The sequence below is a fragment of the Saccopteryx bilineata genome, chromosome 7 (genome assembly GCF_036850765.1).
Source record: "Saccopteryx bilineata isolate mSacBil1 chromosome 7, mSacBil1_pri_phased_curated, whole genome shotgun sequence".
NCBI classification, from domain to species: domain Eukaryota; kingdom Metazoa; phylum Chordata; class Mammalia; order Chiroptera; family Emballonuridae; genus Saccopteryx; species Saccopteryx bilineata.
In genome coordinates this window covers 70,316,015-70,340,713 of record NC_089496.1, presented here as the reverse complement: position 1 = coordinate 70,340,713, position 24,699 = coordinate 70,316,015, and the positions used below count along the sequence as shown (strand labels likewise).

The window sequence follows — 24,699 nt, the reverse complement described above, 5'->3', positions numbered from 1 at the left end:
CCAGAGAGCCCTGAGCAGCCCCACCGCCGCCGCCGGCCTAGTTACCATCACACCCCGGGAGGAGCCGCAGCTGCCGCAGCAGGCCCCAGTCACCATCACCGCAACCATGAGCAGCGAGGCCGAGACCCAGCAGCCGCCCGCCGCCCCCACCCTCAGCGCTGCTGACACCAAGCCCGGCACCACGGGCAGCGGCGCAGGGAGCGGCGGCCCGGGCGGCCTCACATCGGCGGCGCCTGCCGGCGGGGACAAGAAAGTCATCGCAACGAAGGTTTTGGGAACAGTAAAATGGTTCAATGTAAGGAACGGATATGGTTTCATCAACAGGAATGACACCAAGGAAGATGTATTTGTACACCAGACTGCCATAAAGAAGAATAACCCCAGGAAGTACCTTCGAAGTGTAGGAGATGGAGAGACTGTGGAGTTTGATGTTGTTGAAGGAGAAAAGGGTGCGGAGGCAGCAAATGTTACAGGCCCTGGTGGAGTTCCAGTGCAAGGCAGTAAATATGCAGCAGACCGTAACCATTACAGACGCTACCCACGTCGCAGGGGTCCTCCACGCAATTACCAGCAGAACTACCAGAATAGTGAGAGTGGGGAAAAAAATGAGGGATCGGAGAGTGCTCCCGAAGGCCAGGCCCAACAGCGCCGGCCTTACCGCAGGCGACGGTTCCCACCTTACTATATGCGGAGACCCTACGGGCGTTGACCACAGTATTCCAACCCTCCTGTGCAGGGAGAAGTGATGGAGGGTGCCGACAACCAGGGTGCAGGAGAACAAGGCAGACCAGTGAGACAGAATATGTATCGGGGCTACAGACCACGATTTCGCAGAGGCCCTCCTCGCCAAAGACAGCCTAGAGAGGATGGCAATGAAGAAGATAAGGAAAATCAAGGAGATGAGACCCAAGGTCAGCAGCCACCTCAACGTCGGTACCGCCGCAACTTCAATTACCGACGCAGACGCCCAGAAAACCCTAAACCACAAGATGGCAAAGAGACAAAAGCAGCCGATCCACCAGCTGAGAATTCGTCCGCTCCCGAGGCTGAGCAGGGCGGGGCTGAGTAAATGCCGGCTTACCATCTCTACCATCATCCGGTTTAGTCATCCAACAAGAAGACATGAATATGAAATTCCAGCAATAAGAAATGAACAAAAGATTGGAGCTGAAGACCTTAAGTGCTTGCTTTTTGCCCGTTGACCAGATAACTAGAACTATCTGCATTATCTATGCAGCATGGGGTTTTTATTATTTTTACCTAAAGACGTCTCTTTTTGGTAATGACAAACGTGTTTTTTTAAAAAAGAAAAAGAAAAAGCCTGGTTTTTCTCAATACACCTTTAAAGGTTTTTAAATTGTTTCATATCTGGTCAAGTTGAGATTTTTAAGAACCTCATTTTTAATTTGTAATAAAAGTTTACAACTTGATTTTTTCAAAAAAGTAAACAAACTGCAAGCACCTGTTAATAAAGGTCTTAAATAATTGTCTTTGTGTAAAAAAAAAAAAAAAAAAAAAAAGACATAGGTGGGCCCTGGCCAGTTGGCTCAATGGTAGAGTGTCAGCTCAGCATATGGATGTCCCAGGTTCGATTCCCAGTCAGGGTACACAGGAGAAGTGACCATCTGCTTCTCTCCTCCACCCCCTCTTCTCTCTTCCTCTCCTGCAGCCATGGCTCAATTGGCTAGAGGGCATTGGTCCCAGACACTGAGGATGGCTCCATGAAGCCTCTGAATCAGGCACTAAAAATAGCTTGGCTGATTCAAGCATTGGCCCCAGACAGGGACTGCAGAGATCCTGGTTGAGTCGCATGTAGGAGTCTATCTCCCCTCTTATTTGGAAAAGAAGAAGAAGAAAAAGAGATGGATGGATTATAACAACAAAAAGTGTGCTTATGAAAATAATGTTGCCTGACCTATGGTGGTGCAGTGGATAAAGTGTCAACCTGGAAAACTGAGGTTGCAGGTCAAGACCCCAGGCTTCCCTGGTCAAAGCATATATAGGAAATAACTACTATGAAGTGATGCTTCCTGCTCCTCCCCAACCCTTTTTCTCTCTCTCTAAAAACCAATAAAGAAAATTTAAAAAGAAAAGAATGTCAATTGTACAACTGAATCCTGTACAAAATTTAGGAACAGGATTAATAAAAGGGTTCAGAGTATCAACTTGGATGACACATTATGCCTAGGGGTAGGGTAGTGATTCAGGAAACTAAAATGATGGCTCCTGGAGGAAATCCTGCGCACAGCTCTGCCCTAGCACCCAGGTGGCTGCTTGGTGAATTTAAAGGCTCTTTTCAAGCACCCATAGGAGCCAGGCCCATCCAGCTTTGTGACTAACCCCAGCGCATCCAACACAGTAAGCATAGAGGGAGAACCTGCTGAATGGACACAATAACGACTCACTTAATAAATCTGAAAAGACAAAGACCTACTTACAAAATAACATGCAGCATAACAATGTGAATTTGGCTGTTGCATGACTGGTGTCTGGTTATGGTGTTCCTTCCAGGCCATCCAGCGCCATTCCCAGCCCGGGCCAGGGTAAAATTCTCAAGGTATGTACGCGTATATGTTTGTGAATGAGCAACTGCCTCAAGATCAGTTTTCTTTTCTTTTTTTTAATTTTAATGAAGTCAAGTGTAAAGCTTTTTTCTTTCTTTCTTTTTTTTTTTTTCATTTTTCCGAAGCTGGAAACGGGGAGGCAGTCAGACTCCCGCATGCGCCCGACCGGGATCCACCCGGCATGCCCACCAGGGGGCGATGCTTTGCCCCTCTGGGGCGTCGCTCTGTTGCATCCAGACCCATTCCAGCGCCTGAGGCAGAGGCCACAGAGCCATCCCCAGTGCCCGGGCCATCTTTGCTCCAATGGAGCCTCACTGCGGGAGGGGAAGAGAGAGACAGAGAGGAAGGAGAGGGGGAGGGGTGGAGAAGCAAATGGGCGCCTCTCCTGTGTGCCCTGGCCGGGAATCGAACCCGGGACTCCTGCACGCCGGGCCGACGCTCTACGACTGAGCCAATCAGCCAGGGCCTCAAGATAAGATTTCTAAGTTCTGTGTAAGGTCCACTGTGCACAGTGGAAATTTCACAATCTTTCATTTTAGGACAATATCACCTACTGATCAAACATTGTTTTTAACTGTCGCAATAACACAACACTAGGGTTTATACAAGTGAAACTGTGCATAGCATTTACTGTGGTGGGGTTTTTCCATGTGTTTTTCTTTGTTTATATAACTTATCCACAGATCATTTAAAAAAAATTTTTTTTGATAAACAAAACCCAGAATAGGTGCCTAGTCAGCTGGTTTAGGTCAGGCAGGAAATAAGAACCAAAACAGCGGAAAAATTTGAAATTTATATAAACACACAAACGCTTAAGAGATGCTACTGAAGAGGTACACGGAGGAATATGTTTTACTCTAACTACCTACACAGTAGTTTGTCTGAAAATATAACCTCCAAATTCCACCTATTCTTGTCCCCACAAGCCATGTGTCCCATCAGGAGCTAGATATGTCTCCACCCTGCATGAGTGCTGGCTGGCCTGTGGCTTGTTTGGGCTGGCAGACTGAGGTGGAAGGAATGCTTTCAGCTCTGGGCCTAGCCTTTCAGAGGCCTGGAGGCCTGGCAGTTTCTACTTGTCCCTCCCGGACCAGGTGCCATGCTGTAAAGAGGCCGGGACTTGATTATCCTATGAGGAGAGGCAATACAGAGTGGGCCTAGAGGCTGCAAATGGAACTGAGAGCTATATGCAGCTCAGATTTTATTTTATTATTTTATTTTTTTAAGATTTTATTCATTCATTAGAGAGAGAGAGAGAGAAGGGGGGAGGAGCAGGAAGCATCAACTCCCATATGTGCCTTGACCAGGCAAGCCCAGGGTTTTGAACTGACAACCTCAGTGTTCCAGGTCAATGCATTATCCATTGCGCCACCACAGGTCAGGCCGCAGCTCAGATTTTTTTTTTGGGTATTTTTTTGAAGCTGGAAAGGAGGATAGACAGTCAGACAGACTCCCGCATGCGCCTGACCTGGATCCACCCGGCACGCCCACCAGGGAGTGACGCTCTGCCCACCAGGGGGCGATGCTCTGCCCCTCCGGGGCATCGCTCTGCCGCGACCAGAGCCACTCTAGTGCCTGGGGCAGAGGCCAAGGAGCCATCTCCAGCACCTGGGCCATCCTTGCTCCAATGGAGCCTCACTGCTGGAGGGGAAGAGAGAGACAGAGAGGAAGGAGAGGGGGAGGGGTGGAGAAGCAGATGGGCACTTCTCCTGTGTGTCCTGGCCGGGAATCGAACCCGGGACCTCTGCACGCCAGGCCAACGCTCTACCACTGAGCCAACCGGCCAGGGCCACAGCTCAGATTTTATAGGACCACTAAATTGCTTCCCTCAAAGGATGGACCAAATTTATAATCCCATCAATTATGCATGAAAGTACCTGTTGTCTTCCTCACCTTCATTAATAATTGGTGTTATCAATCTTACATTTTGGCCACTTTAATAGGCCAAAATAATGGGTATTTTATTTTAACTTGTATTTCTTATGTTTGATCCAAACTATGGTAAAAAAAAAAAAAGTTACTTATTTGAATTTCCCTGATTCATGTATTTATTAATCATTTGTATTTCTTTTGTGAATTGTCTGTCCATGTCCTTCATCCATTTTTCTATTACTTTTCTTTTCCCCTTTGATTTTTAGGTAGTAGCGCCTCCACAGTAAGTCATTATATATTATGTTGCAAAGGTTTCTACCCAGTATATTGTATATCTTAATTTTCTTTTGTCTTATATAAACATTTATATACTGTGCTTAAATCTGTTATTTTTTTCTATAAAAACATTTGTGTTCTGCATTTTATTTTTAAAAGAGCTTATTTTAACACCCATTTATAAATATATTCCCCAATATTTCCTTCTACTATTCCTACAGTCTTTATAAAAACATATTGCCCTTAAATCTGCTTGTTTTTGTAAATGATAAGTAAATGTATTTTCCCCCAACACTTAGCTAGTTGTCCTTCCGCCATAAAAGGCCCATCCTTCCCTACTGATTTCCACTGTCATTTTAAATATATATCAAGTTTCCAATGAAATATTTAGACTCGTTTCTATGTTCTCTGTTCCGGTTCACTGATCTGTTATTTGTCTGTTCTTGTGCCAATACGACACTGCTTTCATTCAGAGAGCTCTGAGGGATATTTCGAGTTGATAGAGCAGGCCTCCTTCACTCTTCTTTTTCAAAGTTCCTTGGCAGATTTTTGGCATTTTATTTTCCAGATGAACTACAAAAGCAGTTTATTCTATGAAAATCTTGGGGTTTTTAATTGGAAACATACCGAACATATTTTACCTTGGGGAAAACTGACATCTGTACCATTTTGACTTGTCCCATTCAAGAGCATGGCGCATTTCTCCATTATTTGGGTATTTATGTCCTACAGTAAAACTTTATAGCTTGCTACATGTTTCAGTGCTCAGTTTTTACTGCACTAATTTGCATGCACTTCTACACATATTTTTTATTTTTTAAGCTATTCTTAAAGAGTTCACATCTGGGCCTGTTTATTCCCAACTCCCTGGAAGCAGTGGCAATGTCTTCCAGCTTACTAACCATGTGGGGTTTTGACCAATGCTGTGCTGTGGACAGTGGTTAGGAAATGCTCGTCACTAAGAGAGCAGCTAGACCGCAAGATAATATAGAGGCCAGCCTATCCTTATCTTCTGAACTATTTATAACCAACATCTGGCTATGCTAACAGAGTTGCCCATGGGGAAGACCACCAGGGAAAATCTGGACCCCTCCCACACCATCCCTACACACACACACACACACACACACACTTCACATCAGCAAGGACAGATGGTTGCTGGGCTGTTTAATAAAAGAGAGCTAGAAAAAAAATGGTGACTCATGCTCATCTTTACCCTCAATCTCTGGGTGACCAATTCTTCCTACAGATGTAGGTCCTCTAGTTGTAGATCAAACCAGTTTATAGCTGTTGAGCCCAGATGTGGCTGTCACTCCCTGTTCTCTCCAGCACCTCTGGACCAGGGCACACGGGTTGGCGCACAGTAGAATGTTAGAGGTTCTGCCTGAGACTGAGCACCCCTCACCCCCAGCAAGTCCTTTCCAGTGAACCAATGCCCATCAGCACCCACTCCGCAGCATTTTAAGTTTGTTTCAGACAGGATGCTTTGGTTAAAGCAATGAAACCAGACTCTAACTTAAGAAGGGACTGAATTAGAGGGATGGTGAGGTGGTTTTGATTGGCATTTTTTAAATGAGCAATGATACAGAGCATCCATATCAGGCCATTTTGACTCTAGACAATTTCCTTCCACTTTATCTCTATTTCCATCTCTATGTCTAATACTAATCACAATTTTTTTTTGAGCTGATAACATCGAAAATGCTTTTTTTTGTGTGTGTGTATTTTTCTGAAGCTGGAAACCGGGAGAGACAGTCAGACAGACTCCCGCATGCGCCCGATCAGGATCCACCCGGCACGCCCACCAGGGGCGATGCTCCGCCCCGCGGGGCGTCGCTCTGCTGCGACCAGAGCCACTCTAGCACCTGGGGCAGAGGCCAAAGAGCCATCCCCAACACCCAGGCCATCTTTGCTCCAATGGAGCCTTGGCTGCGGGAGGGGAAGAGAGAGACAGAAAGGAAGGGGGGGGTGTGTGTGGAGAAGCAAATGGGCGTTTCTCCTATGTGCCCTGGCCGGGAATTGAACCCGGGTCCCCCGCACGCCAGGCCGAAGCTCTACCGCTGAGCCAACCAGCCAGGGCCACTAATCACAATTTTTAAAATTAACTTGTTGAGCCTGACTGATGGTGGAACAGTGGATAAAATGTTGACCCAGAACGTTGAGGTCACTGGCATAAAAAGCCCAAGGTTACTGCTGTCTTGAACAAAGGGACACTGCACGGCCCCAGTCAAGGCACGTACGAGAAGCTCAATGCACAACTAAAGTAAAAGCAACTACGAGTTGATGCTTCTCACCTTCTCTCACGCTCCTTCTCCCTTCCTGTTTCTCTCAAAAAAATTAAAAACAAATAAAATTAATTAGTTGATAAATATATATTATCCATCTTTTGTTTGTTTCACAAGGTTATTATTGTGGAAAAATTGAATCAGAGTAAAAAACATGCAACAGTTAAAACTGCAGGTGGTGTAATTTAGTATTGTCTAAAAACTGACAAGAATCCAGTTTTCATAAAAGCACTTAGATCTGCAAATTTTAACCTAGAGAACTGGACTTGATGGAAATAGTAGCCACAACAGAATTTGCTATAGCATGAGCTATCATACTATAGAATACAAACAAAAACCCTAATTTCAAAACTTTGTAGTAAAATCTAAGTGGAACACAAACCAAATAAAGATACAATTTACCGTATTTTTCGCTCCATAAGATGCATCTGACCATAAGACACACCTGGAGGTTTTTTTTTGTGGGTTGTTTTTTTTTTTTTTTTGTATTTTTCTGAAGCTGGAAACGGGGATAGACAGTCAGACAGACTCCCGCATGCGCCTGACCGGGATCCACCCGGCATGCCCACCAGGGGGCGATGCTCTGCCCATCCGGGGCGTCGCTCTGTCACGACCAGAGCCACTCTAGCGCCTGGGGCAGAGGCCAAGGAGCCATCCTCAGCGCCCGGGCCATCTTTGTGCCAATGGAGCCTCGCTGCGGAAGGGGAAGAGAGAGACAGAGAGGAAGGAGAGGGGGAGGGGTGGAGAAGCAGATGGGCGCCTCTCCTGTGTGCCCTGGCCGGGAATTGAACCCAGGACTTCTGCACGCCAGGCCGATGCTCCACCACTGAGCCAACCGGCCAGGGCCACACCTGTAGTTTTAAGGAGGAAAATAAGAAAAAAAATACTCTGAACCAAATGGTGTATTAAAATATTTAATAAAATACTGTATTTTTCGCTCCATAAGACGCATGGGCATTCTCCCCTCCGCTTTTGGGGGGGAAAAGTGTGTTTTATGGAGCGAAAAATATGGTAAGTACTGTATTAAAATCTCATCATGGAATCAAATAGGCTCAGTAGACATGTTCCAGAATACATTTTCTCAAAAAAAAAAAGTCTCTTTTTTTTTTCTAAGTGAGAGTAGGGGAGATACAGAGTCAGATTGCTGCATGCGTCCAGACCGGAATCCACCCAGCAACCCCCATCTCAACACCCAATCCCATGCTCTGCCTATCTGGGTGGCTCACAACTGAGCTATTTTTAGTGCCTGAGGCAGAGGCTCAACTGAGCCATCCTAAGCACCTGGGGCCAATGCACTCTAATCAATAGAGCCATGGCTACAGGAGAGGAAGAGAGAGAGAAAGAGAAGGAGGAGAGGGAGGGGTAGAGTAGCAGACGGTCTCCTCTCCTGTGTGCCCTGATTGGAAATAGAACCTAGGATTTCCACATGCCAGGTCAATGTACTACTGTTGAATCAACTGACCTGGTTGAAAAGTCTTTAATGTGGCCCTGGCCGGTTAGCTCAGTGGTAGAGCGTCGGCCTGGTGTTCAGGAGTCCTGGGTTCGATTCTCGGCCAGGGCACACAGGAGAAGAGCCCATCTGCTTCTCCATCCCTCCCCCTCTCCTTCCTCTCTGTCTCTCTCTTCCCCTACTGCAGCTGAGACTCCATTGGAGCAAAGATGGCCCGGGCGCTGAGGATGGCTCTGTGGCCTCTGCCTCAGGTGCTAGAATGGCTCTGGTTGCAACAGAGCAACGCCCCAGATGGGCAGAGCATTGCCCCCTGGTGGGCGTGCCGGGTGGATCCCGGTCAGGCGCATGCGGGAGTCTGTCTGACTGCCTCCCCGTTTCCAGCTTTGGAAAAATGCAAAAAAGAAAAAAAAAAGAAAGAAAAGTCTTTAATGTTAGCATAACCCTGAGGAGTGGGGTTAAAAAGAATGGTATCAGGGAGACATGCTTACATGGCTGAGATATACCAGTTTACCTCAGTGCACAAGGGGGAGTGTTACGGAATGAATGCTTACATCTCCCCAGATTCATGTGTTGAATATCTCCCAATGTGATGGTTTTTGGAAGTGGGGCCTCTGGAAGGTAAATAGGGTCAGATAAAGTCATTAGAGCATAAGAGAGAACAGAGTTCAGTCTCCCCACCATCTGAGAACACAGCAAGAAAGTGGCTGTCTGCAAGCCAAGAAGAGGGCCCTCAACAGGAATCAAATCTGCTGGCACCAGATCTCGAACTTCCCGCCTCTAGAACTGTGCAAAACAAACATCTGCTGTTTAATCCACCTAGTCTACAGCATTTTGCTACCGCAGCCCAAGGCAGTCTAAGCTTCTCAGAGAGTGAGGACATTTCTGAGCACCAATCTCTGAATAAAGGACTAGGCTAGTCATGTCTGTCAATCAGTCTTCACAACAACTCTGAGCAGTGGTATCGTCCCCATTTTACAGATGAGAAAAACAAAGCCCTAACCTGCCTGGTGTTATAAAGTCTAGATTCAAGGTCAGGTCTCTGAGTTCTGTCCAGAGCTTTTCAAGACTTTCTGTTCAGAGCATTCAAGACTTTCATGAACTCCCTGAACTAGAAGTCGGATAATGAACATCTTTGTGACTGTTTTTTCCTGTCTGTTCACCTGTCAGAATGTTTTATTAAATGCTGTTTCTCCAAATTGATAATTGAATTTGCTAGATTCAATATATACAATAATACTTTGGTGTTACTCATATAAATTAAACCCAAAAAAACCCCACACACATTTCTTTGATTTCGCATGTTTTTGTACAACTGTAACCAATTTCTTGATGTCAGTGAAGTTTTTCTTTAGGAGACCCATTTGAGGGTAATTAATTATTCCTATGATGAGGCTAGAATGTTAATAAAATCATACTCAATATGTCCCCAGAGAAAATAAGGCCCAGGAGGGGGATGACAGTAAGAGCGAGAAGATGGAGGTGCTTCATGAAAGGTGAGAGGTATCTGATTTGAGGAGGATTTTTTATTCTATTCTAATGAGTGAGAATAAACTAATCAGGATGAGCACCAGTAGGTTGGGAAATAGGGTGGAGGGTGGAGAGACACTTGGAGCAAAGCTTTGTGGCAGCTCCAGAAGTCAGAAAACTGAGCTCCAGGCCTCTGTGTGTGTGTACGCGTGTGTGTACAGGTGTGTGCATGCATGAGCTTGTGTGTACACAGTGGAGGTGAGGAAGCAGGGATGGGGCAAAATCCTTAAGAGTTTAGAGGCACATCTGTAGATACTTATCCTGGATCCTGACCTGCCAGAGCCTCCACTCCAAGGGACTCAAACCTAGGACTCTTGCTGCTCCCCCCACAGACCCTTATGGCTCCCTCCATGGCCTCTCTGCCCTCATCCAGCCCGACTGACCTGAACCCAGGCAGGCAGCGACAGGTCCTCTGGGAGCCCACCCCATTGGGCTCACCTTTCTGTGCTAGGATACAGCCCCCCAAGAGCCCGTCCTTTCCAGGAGGCCAGACGTGGAGTGGACACCACACCACACCACGTCACCTCAGCCCTGCTGCTGGGCAAGACTGAGGCTGGGAAATGGCTTCATCATTAACTCCGGAAACAAACATCTTGGGTCTTTTATCTCAAATGACAAGTGGCTTATTCAGCTTCCCAAACGCTCATTAACAGGCTCATCAGAAATACGCTGTGAACACAAGCATTTCCCCACTGGAGGCAAATACTCCTTTGCAGCTGTCACACATTACATTTCACTGCTGTTGCTAGATGTTCCGCTCTTGAATCACAGGCTTTTGCACAAGGAAAATTCCAAAGCAGAGACTGTTTGGTTTTTGTCTGAAATTACAAAAAGTAGACATAGGACAGGGAGAGAAAACATCTTCTGTTCCTGTAACTGGTTTCTAAATACTGGACAGAGGCCACAGGGGCAAGCTGGCACCTCTGTGACCCATTGTGTAAGCCATAAACCCAAATGTTACAGAGAACAGGCACACAAGTGAGTTACAACAAAACCGCTTAAAAAAACCTCTCATAATTCTTTAAGGAAAAATAAACTTCATTTTAAAGGTCAGAGGAAACCAGTTAATACACTTCAGAATTATATTCACATGTTAAATGTATCTGATCCCATTATGTTTCTGTTCCACAAAGTGTTAAGGAGTGGTCAGACTCCTCCCTACCCAGCGAGAAACAAAGCCCTCTCTCCCTGTATGAATCTCAACCTGGTTTCAACACTATGCTTTACGTGGGCTTGGAGTTTATTAAGAGGCTCCAGAGTCCCACCTAACAAATGCCATCCATTGAAGAACTCACCCTGCAGAGAGCCAGTCAAATACCCGTTACCTCACTAAGGGAGTGCATCCCGGCTCCTGGAGCCCCACAGCCAAGGTCAGTGCAAAGCTCCCACGTCCAGTCTGCTTCCCCAGACGTCCGCAGAAGACACTGTTCCCTGGCCTCCCCTTCCCTGTTGCTAAGTTGTGGATTTGAAAGAACGGCCAGTGCTACCTGAACAGGACATATGCTGACACGCAGCATACAGAACACATTTGTCCCTGTCTCTCCCGCTCACTCCTCTCCTGACTGGAGAACACACACACAGATGTCAACGGTCTGCCCGTCAGCCAACCCAGGATTGCCTTTTCATCACTTCTCAGTCCAAGACCACCTCAAAAACCTATGCCAGGGCTGGGGAGCAGGGAAGATGGGTGCTGAGAACTCACACTGCATCTGCTACTACTGTATTCCTAGTGGGGAGGGGAAAGCTTCAGTACCTAACTGTGAAGTTCCTGCATTATCTACACAAAATGCCCTTTAAGAACACTTTAATCAGGAGGTGACTATGAGGACTGCGGTACTGACACTCAGCATGAGCACATCTTGCCTTTCTTTGATGTGCAGAAAAGAATTCACAAAGTGGCAAGCAATGACATTAGAAAAAAGATGGGTTTCTAAAATATTTAATTAAAATATGCTTCTTTTGTTATATACACTAACAATATCATATATATATATAAATATAAAAATTACTAATAACCCACACTCAAAACCTGACTGTTCCATCCTTGTTCCCAGGGAGTCCATCATCATGAAAAGGAGATAAAAAGAAAATTTTATATTGCTCTTTAGGGCTCAAAAGACCGGGAGAGCCTGACCAGGCGGTGGCGCAGTGGATAGAGCCTCGGACTGCGATGCGGAGGATCGAGGTTCGAGACCCAGGTCTCCAGCTTGAGCGCAAGCTCATCTGGTTTGAGCAAGGCTCACCAGCTTGAGCTCAAGATCACTGGCTCGGAGCAAGGGGTCACTCCGTCTGCTGTAGCCCACATCACCCCCCCCCACCCCCGGTCAAGGCAAATATGAGAAATCAATCAATGAACAACTAAGGAACCGCAACGAAGAATTGATGTTTCTCATCTCTCTCCCTTCCTGTCTGTCTGTCCCTATCCCTCTTTCTGACTCTGTCTCTGCCACAAAAAAAAAAAAAAAAAGACTGGGAGAAATGAACTTGCATTGGAAAATTCATCACAAACGTGAATTCTTCCTAAATTATCTGTGAATTTAACATACACAGTAAATAAAGTAACAGGATGTTTTACATTTGGATTTAAACAAGCACTGTGAAGTTCATAAGGAGAAGTAAATTAGCTACAATAGCCAAGGAAATTATGAAGAGTCATGAGGGGGTACTAGCACCACTCCCACTGTCCATAGTAAAACAGACTAAAAAGTGACGAATATGCTAATAGCATATACATTTAGGATTTTCAAAAAACCAGAACAGACTGAAATACGCATATATACATCCTGAAATTCAGTATGAGAAAAAGATGGTATTTCAATAAATGGAGTAATGGTGGATTGTGTCGTATCTAGAAAAATTTTAAGTTGGAGCTACATTTCACACCAGAATAAATTACAGAGGAATCAAACATTTCAAAAATAGAAAATGAAACCATACATATGCTAGAAGAAAATGTAAAATGTCTTTTATAATCCTACAATGAAGAAGACCTTTATAAGGAAAATAGAAATCCCAGAAGCCATAAAAGAGAGGATAGAAAGATTTGAGTATGCAAACTTAAAAAAAAAAAATTCTGCATGGCAAATACCGCTCTTGGCCAAGTCAAAAGACAAATGACACCATAAAAGAAAGGATAGAAAGATTTGAGTATGCAAACTTTTTTAAAAAAATTCTGCATGGCAAATACTCTTGACCAAGTCAAAAGATAAATGACAAGCCGAGAACAAATATTTGCAACTCAGAGCACACAGGGCTAACTGCCTTAGTAGGATACATAAATGGCTCTCTCATATGATTAGGAAAATACCAATGACCATCAAGAAAATGGGCAGTGGCTACCAAAAAGGAAATAAACATAGTTCTTAAATGTAAAAGAGAGGTACATCTCTTTCATAACAGCCACATAAATTGAAACCACAGTACGAAACAAAATTTTTATTAGATTGGCAAATATGAATAAGTAGAACCCTTCATGTTGACAAGGTTTCAGGGAGACAGACACTCACTTGGTGCCTGCAGTGCTCACCCAAGGGCATTAGGTAACAGAATTTCCATTGCACACAACCCCTGACCCAGCAATTCCACTTCCAGGTTATCTGACACTGGCATGTACATGTGATATATAAGTACAAAATTATTTACTGCAGCACTGGGAAGCAAAAGATTATAAATAAATAAAACCTCCGTTTAGGAAACTAGTCAAGGCCTGGCCTGTGGTGGCACAGTGGATAAAAAAACATTGACCTGGAATGCTGAGGTTATCGGTTCAAAACCCTGTGTAACTGGATGGTGACTGGAGGAGTCTTCTAATATAAACGTATTAAAAAAACAAGTATTAGCTCTAAAGGAGTTAAGACTGTTTATATGCTATGTATAACTATTATAAATTTAATAGTTTATTAAACACCTCTGATAAACAAGGGTGACACTGAAGGAGAAAACAAGGTCACAGATTCTATTATGATGCGAGAGCTACAGGGAAACTGCTACAGCAGCCACTGCTTCTTGAGCCTTGAACAGAAATGTAAAAGGAAGGAAATGGCGCAGCTGCCCTGGAGCCCACAGTTCCAAAAAGCTGAAAGAAGCTACTGTTGACGGCTGTGGTTTAGCCCTGTTGAAATGGCAGCCCTCTCCTAATGGCATGAGAACACAGAAAAATACTTCCTCAAATAGTCAACAACCCCACCCTTGTGAAAGCTCACAGTGGCTTTCACACTGTCCACACACCAGGAAAGCATCATGAAACCATAGAGAGAAATAGTTTCTAGAAAGTCCTGCTAAAGCAAAGTCCATCTTTCTTTACACAAGAAGGATAAACGCAGAAGGCAGTGGCTGGTGTCAGCGTTTATATTTATTATTAGCAATAAACTGTATATGACTTTCAAAACTATGAAGGATGAAATGTACACTCAAGAGACCTCAGTTTTAGTTCGTGTCAATTTGAAACAGCGAGCCGAAATTTGGGCTAGGGTTTCCGAAGCTCTTAATAGTCTGGGATTTCCGGGCCAGCACTTAGGGCACAGCTAAGGGATATTTCTTTAGTATTGATAATTTCTTTCCCTCTAGTTTCTCTAGCTCCTTTCTGGAACTACTGTTATTAGGATGTTGGATTTCTTGGACTGATTCTTTCATCTCTGTTCCACTTTCCACTTTTGTCTTCTTCTGCTGCTTTCCAGAAGAGATCCTCAATTTTATTTTCTAATCCCTCTATTCATCTTCCTCTCTCCTCCCAGAGGTCCTCCTGTTCTGGACATTCCCATGTTACAGTCTTCTTGCCACATGGATGCATATCTTCTGAGCATGCTCATTACAGGCTCATTTCATTGTGTTTCCTCCACTTCTTTTCTTCTGCTTGCTGCATATCTTTGTCTTTCTTGTCTGAGGCTTTCCCCAAATGTCCAGGGACTCCTAGTTGTCTGCTCATACTCAGGGTGAGGCACTAAAAAGTGGATACAGAGCTGTCTACACAGGCAAGGCCTGCCAACCTATGTGTTCTAGCCACTCTGTTAGAAGGCCTCTAAAAATCTCTTGGGCTGGTCAGTTTCCCTGAGTGTGTGTGTGTGGGTGGTCCTCCCATCTCCTTGGTAATGGCTGGGGACCCTCCATGGCCTGGTGTCTCACTCCTATCCTCCCTTGCCAGAGCAGAGGCTGGCAGCCACCCTGCCGTGTGAGATGGGGAGGAGATGGGGAACGTAACACCAATCTTTATGTTCTCAGACATATTTCACATCCCATCTTAGACATACCCAGTGCCTCTAATTCCTTCAAAACCAGCCTCATTCCTGTAGGTTTCCCCTCTGCAGGTGGGTGTCCGCCTTCTCTGGTCTTCAAGTCGGCGTCCCCTTGACCATCTATCTGCTTCCACCCACCTGCTGCCATCCCTTCTATCTTCTATGTTCTTGAGAATTTGTCTTTTTTATCCTACATTATCGTTTTAGTGGGGATTCAGGAGGGAGAGAAGAAAAAATTGCACTCATTTTGCCACTTTTACTCAAGTTTAACTTTTATGCCAGTTTAAATAATTTGGGTTAACTTCATAGTAGTGAAATGAACATGTTTACTCTTTTATTTATGATCTATACAATCACTCAATAAACATATATACTGAGCACCTATTACATGCAGGACACCATATTGGAACACAGTATAGCAGCGGTTCTCAACCTGTGGGTCGCGACGGGGTCGCCTAAAGCCATCAGAAAATACATAATGCATATCAGGTATTTACATTCTGAATCAAAACTGTAGCAAAATTACAGTTATGAAGTAGCCACCAAAATTATTTTTTGGTTTGGGGTCACCGCAACATGAGGAACTGTATTGCGGGGTCACGGCATTAGAAAGGTTGAGAACCACTGCAGTATAGGGAAAGGAACAAGAACTATGGAGTCAGAGAGACTGAGGTCCAATCTCCATTCTAATAGCTCTATGACTTTGGACAAGTTAGTTTACCTTATTGAGCCACACGTACTTGTTAGTTAAAAAATTGGAGGGGACAGAGGTGGGGCGAGGAATAATAACACCTATTTGTAGGATTGCTCTGAAGATTAAAGAATATATATTGAAATCACTGAATTCAGTGGCGGAAAGACAGCAGGCACCTAAGAAATGGTAATGTTTGTTATTTTTATTATTATTGTTAACAGTTAAGTATTTCACAGTTTATCATGAAATACAGACTAATAAGTAATGTCACTGCAAATGAACGTGAACTCTATCATGGTAGCCTCAGATGCTATAAAACAACAAAGACGAGAACCACTCACTCTGAATGCGAAGGAAGAAGTCTGGGTAGGTTTCCTCAAAGAGGTGATACCCATGTTCTCTCAAATAAGGAGGCTGTCTAAAGGTATAAAAGGACTTGAGGGAGAAAGAATGACAAGTGTAAGGCACGGGCAAGAGAGAACATGTGGCAACAGAAATTTGATGTGTCTAGAAGCAAGGGCTATGCTGGACCTGCCCCCACAGGCACCCTACTCAGACCTGCAGCAGGGGCAGCACGTGATTGGATTTGTGGTTTTGAAGATGAGGTGGTGGCCTGCAAGATAAATTAGAAGGGGTGGAGAATAGAGGTGCAAGCAGAACATCAGCCCAAATAAGAGCTGATGAGGCCCTGAACTAAGCAGAGCCAAAGGAATGGTGAGGAGAGACACAGAGGAGATTCAGCGAGGTGGGGGATGGTATCTGAGTTCACCATTCCCCCCTATCTACATACAGGGCAAGTCTGCACCTCTGATGTTAGGCATGGCCATGAGCCTTGCTTTAGCCAATGAAACAGGAAAGAAAAAACAAAAATAAAGTATGTATTACTTCTGGATAGCAGCCAGTGTGCAGTTTCCCATTCCTTTTCCAGCCTGGGTGGTGATTACAAAAGCACATGTTGAAATGACACCTGGCCCTGGCTGGATGGCTCAGTGGTAGGGCGTTGGCCCAGTGTGTGGATGTCCTGGGTTCAATTCCCAGTCAGGGCACACAGGAGAAGTGCCCATCTGCTTCTCCAACCTTGCCTCTCTCCTTTCTATCTCTTTCTTCCCCTCCTGCAGCCATGGCTCAATTGGAGCGAGCTGGCCCCAGGCGCTGAGGATGGCTCCATGGCCTCCCTGTCAGGCATTAAGAAGAACTCAGTTGCTGAGTAACAGAGTAATGCCCCAGATGGGCAGAGCATCGCCCCCTAGTGGGCTTGCTAGGTGGATCCCAATCAGGGCACATGTGGAAGTCTGTCTCTGTCTCCCCTCCTCTCACTGAATTTAAAAAAAAAAAGAAATGACACCTCCATCCACTGGGGTTCTAGTGGGACTATAATCAATAGAGCCTTTCTGACAATTTAAGTAAACACATAGCATTATATTATACAATGCTTCATTTTTTAAAGTTTCATTGTTACCAAGGCTGTGAACATGATTTTGGTTTATTACTAGTATTCCTTCTTGTGGAAATTATCTGGTCATATCCTTTACACATTCATCCAATGAGGCCTTACTGATATTCAAAATATACTTGTATGAACTTGGTGTATCTTATATGTCCTTTGTCATTTATATAACTGATCCAGCTAACATCAACATGAAAATAGCTATAACAATAGCAGCTATGCTTATTAAAATCTTACATTACAGGTTGTTGCCCTGGCTGGGTAGCTCAGTTGATTAGACAGCATTGTCCCAATATGCCAAAGTCGGGGGTTCAATCCTCGGTCATGGCACATATAAGACTCAACCAATGAATGCATGAATAAGTGGAACAACAAATGGATGTCTCTTTCTCCTTTCCTCTCTCTCTAAAATCAATCATTTCCCATGCTGTCTCTTCTTATCCTCATACTGCACCTATGGAATAAGTGCTATTATCCCCATTTTCTAAATGAGGAAACAGACTCAGCAAGGTGAAGTTACCGGCCAGTGGTGGGCAGAGCAGCATCTGAGTCCAGGTGGCCCCAGGTCCTCGTGAGCAGCAGCAGCAGCCTCACTTCTCCCTCTCGGAGGGGCCTCTGCACCCACCTTCTCAATATGGGGGGAAATCTTTATGTAATTCCACTTTCTCCTCTATTTTCCTATTTTGCCTCCTTTCCTCCTCAGTTTTTTCCTTTGGTTGCTCTGAGCTGACTTCTTTTTTCACGTTATACTGAAAACCCCTCCTCAAAAGCCCCGATTCTTTCTGGCCCAGCCTGGAGGCCTTTCTTCAGTCAGCCCTCATTCTTCCTAATATTTTGCGGTTTCTAGCACCTTCTTCTTCATGAGCCTTCCTTTTTGCCTTCCATGACGCTTGAGGCTTTCTCCTCCTCAGCTTTATTCTCTCTCGGCCTATCCCTGGCTGACTGGCTAGCTCCTGCTCCCCACCACCTGCCACAGCTGTCAGTCCTCAGCTCTGTCTCCCTCCTTTCCTTCCTCTCCCTGCCAGCCGCTAATCTGGAATCTGTAGTCTGGCCTTAAGCTCACATGTAAGCTCCACTGCACTGTTTATACCTGCCCACCTGCCCATCCCACAGAGTGCCCCAAATTACACAACTTTCCCTGAGAACGCAGCTTCCCCATTTCACTTCTCTATTTCTGTCAATGACTCTATTCTCCGCCCAGCTCTCAGAAACCTTGGCATTATCTGTGATTCAGCCCTCTCATCCAAAGCCCAAGGCCAGGCCATTATCCGCCAACACCTACCGATGCAACCATGAAAGCTCTCTGGAATACCACCCACACTAGCACTCAGAGGATCAAGTCCAAACTCTTCCTTTCTGGGAACCTGAGACTCCCAGTGAGTTGACCTCCTCTTTCTCCCCCAAAGACCTGGGGGTCTCTGCTATGATCAGGCAGCTCCTGCAACACCACATTATGGCATGGGGGACTGGCAAGAAGTTGGCCAGAAAGCAGCTGTGGGACCGGGCCAGTGATGGGTCCAGGAGCACATTTGCAAACAAAATCCAAGGCACACTGATCAAAGGGCAGAGAGAGTGGAAGGCCCAAAGCTCACACAGTGAAAAACAAGGAGATGTTTGGGAATTGCGGGAGAGGTGGTCAAAGTCTAGTCAAATGAAGGCCCAGGGAACTGGGGGGACACGAGCAGAGTGGCTGCGGGGTCAGGGCAAAGCAGCAGCGATGAGAAAGTATGCTAAATCAGTGAGCTCTCCACCATCTTGTCACCCACACAGGTTGGCTGAAGGCCCTCAGACAAAGCAATGCATGTGTGTGAGTGCAAAGTGTTGGCCTGGAGAGCAGTCAGTTTCTCCCAGAAGCCCTTGCTGCAATGAGGGCTCTCCCTGGTTCATGCTCATGCTGACCTCTGTGCACACCAGCTGCCTCTCAGGCTCACACAGGCCTCCACACCCAAGCCGCCACAACTCTCTCCCTTTCTCCAAACTGCTTTATCACCTGTCACAATTACTCAGTCTGACACTGAATCACACAGGTCCCTACCAAAATGATTTGCAGACATGGCTGGGCACTGGCTTTGTGTGAAGCAGCAACCACAGAGAATACAGAGAATTTAAGACAGTCTCTGTCCATAAGCCTCTCATAATACAATTGGGAGGGTGACCCACGTGAAAAGACATGGTTACATCCAGTGTTAGACAGGAACCAAAGGAATGGGAGAGGGGCCAAGCTAGAGAAGGCTGGAGGAGCTCGGCTGTCAGGAAGGCTTGAGGGATACAGAGGGTTCTGACAGACAGCGAAGGTCAAGTATGAGAAAAGGATTGGGGGAGGCTGAGTGAACAGACTGGAAGAACAGGGTACTAAATATTAACCCTCTGAGCAGTACAAACGTTCATGTACGTCCTCGTGCCTCCTGACCATCCAGAGTACAATCAATTTATTTTAAAAAAGTGTAGGGCAACATTAAAAAAAAGGAAAATGTATGTTCTTCTTGTTTCCATAAATTGGTTATCAAACAAACATGATTTTAAAACTGGAACTGGAACTAATTTCATTTTTTTTAAAAAAATCCTCACTCCCGGGGATCAGCAAGCTTAAAAAAAAACCTCATACTCAAAGTGTTAAAATTGACTTATATATACATACATGTTTATTATTTGCTGAGAATATTTTAATGAAATATCAAGCAAGGAAAAGTCCGTACTGTTATGGCCTCGCAGATTTCAAATTTTAACACATATATGGAGTTTCTCACTTCATATTAATAAGGAATTACTGTTTGAGCTTTTGTGATCTGGCAAAAACACCATTTCAGGGTCTTGCCAGCAGGGGAATTTCGTACTACGTGTCACCGGAAAGCCAGGCTGGTCATAGCAATGGCATCAGTACCCAGTGGAAAGATGGAAAAATGCATAACCTGTTGCTTTGCATGGCTCTCTCCCTACTTAGCAGGCCACCGATGGTTCTGGATGAACCACTGACCTCCAGGTGAGGCTTCCTGAATGCTCTGATCATAGACTCTTTTAATGGCTACCTCAGAAGTTGTCTGGCTTGACGCCATGTGCCCACAATGACCAAGGGCCCTGACTCTATGATTAGAAGCTGACACAGGGAGGGGATTAGGGCGGTTCGCAAGCTGCCACAGGGCTGACTCATTTCCATGGCTCATGGTTGACACGGCCCAGCAGGGGCAGATGAAGGGCTCTGAGAAAGCACATGGCCCTCGGCCTGGCAGACAGTCACCTGGGTGGCAACAGGGATGGCATCTCATCTAGTCGTGGGACAAATCAATACATCATGGATATAGTTTTCACCTGACTGGTGGTGGCACAGCAGATAGAGTTGACCTGGGACTGAGGTCACTGTGTTGAGCGTGGACTCATCAGCTTGAGCATGGGGTTGCTGGCTTGAGCCCAAGGTCGCTGGCTTGAGCAAGGGGTCACTGGCTCTGCTGGAGACGCCCCCCCCCCCCCGCCCGCCCGGTCAAGCCACATATGAGAAGCAATCAATGAGCAAACTAGAGTGCTGCAACTACCAATTGATGCTTCTTATCTCTCTCCCTTCCTGTGTCTGTCTCCATCTCTTGCTAAAAAAAGAAAAAAGAAAAAACAAAGATTACAGCCTGCTGTATCAGTAACAGCTTCGCTTCCTAGAATTTCACAGAGATAGCAGATTTCCTTACAAACCCAGGAAAATGCTTTCCTCAGCCCCGTGCCCCTAATGTTTGCTTGGAAGGTGCTCTCAGGGCTGTGGAAGACCGCGCTTCCCAAGTCGGTGGCTTCTTGCACAGCTGCCTCAGGGGAGGAAGAAAGGTAAACTACAGTCACCCCTTAACCCTCCACTGTGCTGGATGGACAGTTTAGAAATGAGACTTCTTACCCTCCAGGGTATACTTTCAAAGTCAAGTTATTGTCTTAATTATGTTTTACCAACAAAAGCATATTCTGTTTTGCCTGACCTGTGGTGGCGCAGTGGATAAAGAAAACATCAACCTGGAATGCTGAGGTCACCGGTTTGAAACCCTAGGCTTGCCTGGTCAGGGCACATATGAGAAGCAACTACTACAAGTTGATGCTTCCTGCTCCCCCCTCCTTCTCTCTCTTTCTCTCTAAAAATCTAAAAAAAAAAATTTTTTTAAGCATATACTGTTTTATAGTATAAAGCATATGATCTACCAGGGTGAAGGGACTCATGCCGAGGAGCAGGTGGAGAAAAAGGAACAGTCTGAGATCAGAATCGGGACCCGCTGAATTTACAGGATCACTAGAATGTGGGAAGCTGACAAAAGCTGGCAAACCTGGACATTGTAGACTGTGTAAAAAACACGGTCTATTTTCTGTTCCTGGATATTGGACCAATTTCCAGTCAACCATATATTGATAAGGACTACAAAAGAGGATCAGTTCCCAGGAGAGTGCAGAAAGTAAACTAGGCTTAAGTAAAGTAGTTTAAATAAAATTACAAGCCAAGTTAAGGAGGACTGGTGGACCCAGATGGACCCTGGAGCCTACTCTGGCCAAGCTGGAAGAAAAGGTAACTCGGAAATGGGGGAAGCCTTGCATGAAGCCAAGGCCCATGTGCCTGTCCGTCCGTGCTGGGTTTGACACTGTGTGATGGACTCAGCTGTAGCACATGCTTCTTTTGCTTTTTTAAAGACATAGTAGAACACTGAAGAAAAACTTGGTTATGATCAATAGGGCCGTAGGTGGGTCATACATTTTTGGAAACTGGAATTGATTGCTTTCAGAAGGGCATGGCACATGGGAGAGGAACCTCCTTCCATCTCAACTAAATCAAGAGTCTTAAATATTTTGGATTTTGAACCTTTCAGCCTTCTCAGCAATGCCTGCGTGAAAGCAGAGTCTCTAACTCAGCGGTTCTCAACTTGTGGGTCGCAACCCCAGCGGGGTCGCCTAAAGCCATCGTTAAATACATAATGCATATCAGGTATTTACATTCTGAATCAAAACTGTAGCAAAATTACAGTTATGAAGTAGCCACCAAAATTATATTTTGGTTTGGGGTCACCACAACATGAGGAACTGTATTGCGGGGTCACGGCATTAGAAAGGTTGAGAACCATTGCTCTAACTAGAAGCTACAATGTGTACCCAGGTTAGAGAAAGTGGGTGAAATTTCCCCCCAGACATAGCTTGGTCATCTTGATATAATATGGAAGGCCTCAAAGATGGTGGCACTCTCCTTTCTGGCCTGGATGGCCTTCTGGAGAAGTGACCTGCTAGAGAGGAGACAGTGCAAATGGGCAATAACTAAGAGTCAAATTAAACCTAACCATCCACCCGCAAATACACGTGCACCCATAAAACTTTACCAACAGTGAGTAATAGAGGACATAACCATTTCATCTCTGTTTGTCTAGGACTACCTCGGTTTAGCGATGAAAAATCCTACATTCCAAGAAACCTATCAGTCCTGGGAAAACCAGATATTTGGTCACTCTAGTTACAGGGGACAGTAGCCCAGATTTAGCAACTCAACTGTTTTCACCTTGGACAGTGTTGGTTTGGGCTATTTCATCAGAAATACAAGCAATTGTAAGATAAAGTCACTTGAAAATGTGACCTCACTGATGCTAACCATTAATCCTTGGTCTCAATAAAGATGATTTTTGAGTCCTTTCATCATTCGAGAACTCTCTTACAATGGAAGTTTCCAGGTAAATGTGCTCTGCAGGCCTGCTGCCTATATACTTTGTGCATCAGAGCACCACAAATCCACTTATCAGTTGTTAATGGCTCACCACAGTATCTAAGGAAATATTTGCAGAGTTCTTAAAATGGGGAAAATCAGGTCAATGCTATTAAGACTCTTGGCAATTACAAGTTTATCCTATAAAAAGGACAAAGCCAAGGAGGAAAGAATCTAAATCTGACCTGGAATGTCTCTGTGAACAAGGGAGAATTAGGAGGAATTTAAGTCCCAGATAATGAAATCTTTTTCAACTTTCACTCACTATAAATAAGCTGTGCTGGCTCCAAAAGTTCTACCTAGGAGTGGACTAGGGGTGGGGTCTGAGCAGAAGGGATGCGTGAAGCACCATTTTCGTGATGTTGGATTTAAGGCTGAGAAAACAGCAATTGTCCACATCCAAGCCCTCACCCCGGCCTCCATGTTGGCACACCACCGCAAATGGGCAGCCTTACAAAAAAGGAGGCGAGAAAGGAACTGGCAGGGGGTGTAGCGGCACACACACCGAGGCCATGCCCTTCAGATCTGGAAAAGAACTCCATCACTGCACTATCGAAGATCCGAGGTAGTGCCTTCCTGTAATGACTAAATATGTCCTTTGTGCACTGGGGCAAAAGCAGTGTGTCTCACACATCTGTGACAAATACAGTATTTTTTTCCAGGCTTTCATTTGGGGTAGATAAAAGAAAAATGAGCATTTACTGTTAGGAAGTGAAATGATGACAGCAATAGAGAGGGAATTGGTATTGTTTGCAAGGAAAATCAAACGTTGGTCTGCTCTGCCTTATCAGAAATCACCAGGAAGCATTGTTGTGCAGAAACCAATTTAAAAAGTGCCTTTAGAAAATTTCTGCAATGAAAAAGTTTTCTTAAATGATCCTTTTTTCATTTCTCCCAACAATGAAGTCTCAGATGTTCATTAATCAAGACTAACAGGCGACTCCTGGCAGGAAACTAACTATACAAACTGACTGTGATGGGCAACATTTCAGCCGGCTTCTTGTTTGGAGTCTGGACTCTGCTGAATGAGCAGAGAAACAGGGAGAACCACAGAAGATGAAGCCATTAGGGTCTGCGGCAAGGTCATGGGGTTTCTGCCCTTCTCCTATGAGGAAATGCTCAGCAAGGGCGCCATGACAAAGACAGTCAACTACTATTTCTGGCTTGGTGTTAGCATGGATGTGACCCTCATCCCCAAGTTTCAAGTATCTCTCAAACCCACGGAGAACAATACATCCAGTTCCTATTGATACAGGTGGCAGCTGGTTGTGGAAGAAAGCGATTACATTTTTGTCACTGGGGAAGAGGGGATCCACAATGTTTGGCAGTGGCTTTGATCACACTGCTTTCCTTCTTTGGACCCTGCAGGGGCTCCTAGGTGTCTCGATAAAAACAGCCAAATCTCTGATTCTAGGCTGTGGACTAGCTAAGCCCTCCATCCCATGCCTCCTAAATGCTTACATCTCTGGCTACACCACGATCCACACCGGCAGGCCTGCCAATGAGCGGAAAAGCTGAGGCCTGGCCTCCCACAGGGAAATACAAGTTTTAAAAGCAGGCTTCCAGAAAAGGGGTACCTGCTGCCTCTTTGCTTTCTAACCAGGACCTGGTGAATGGAAACTGCAGCTGGGCCTAAGGGAAGGGCAGAGGCT

The 24,699-nt window shown here is 45.2% G+C and overlaps 1 protein-coding gene and 1 pseudogene across 3 annotated transcripts in view; one reads left to right on the top strand and one right to left on the bottom strand.

The window, feature by feature from the left end:
* The window catches only part of ABHD2 (abhydrolase domain containing 2, acylglycerol lipase), an 85,634-nt gene that overhangs the window by 32,811 nt on the left and 28,124 nt on the right, over nucleotides 1-24,699 (bottom strand). The window lies entirely within an intron of this gene.
* On the top strand, nucleotides 92-1,490 carry LOC136310830 (Y-box-binding protein 1 pseudogene; annotated as a pseudogene).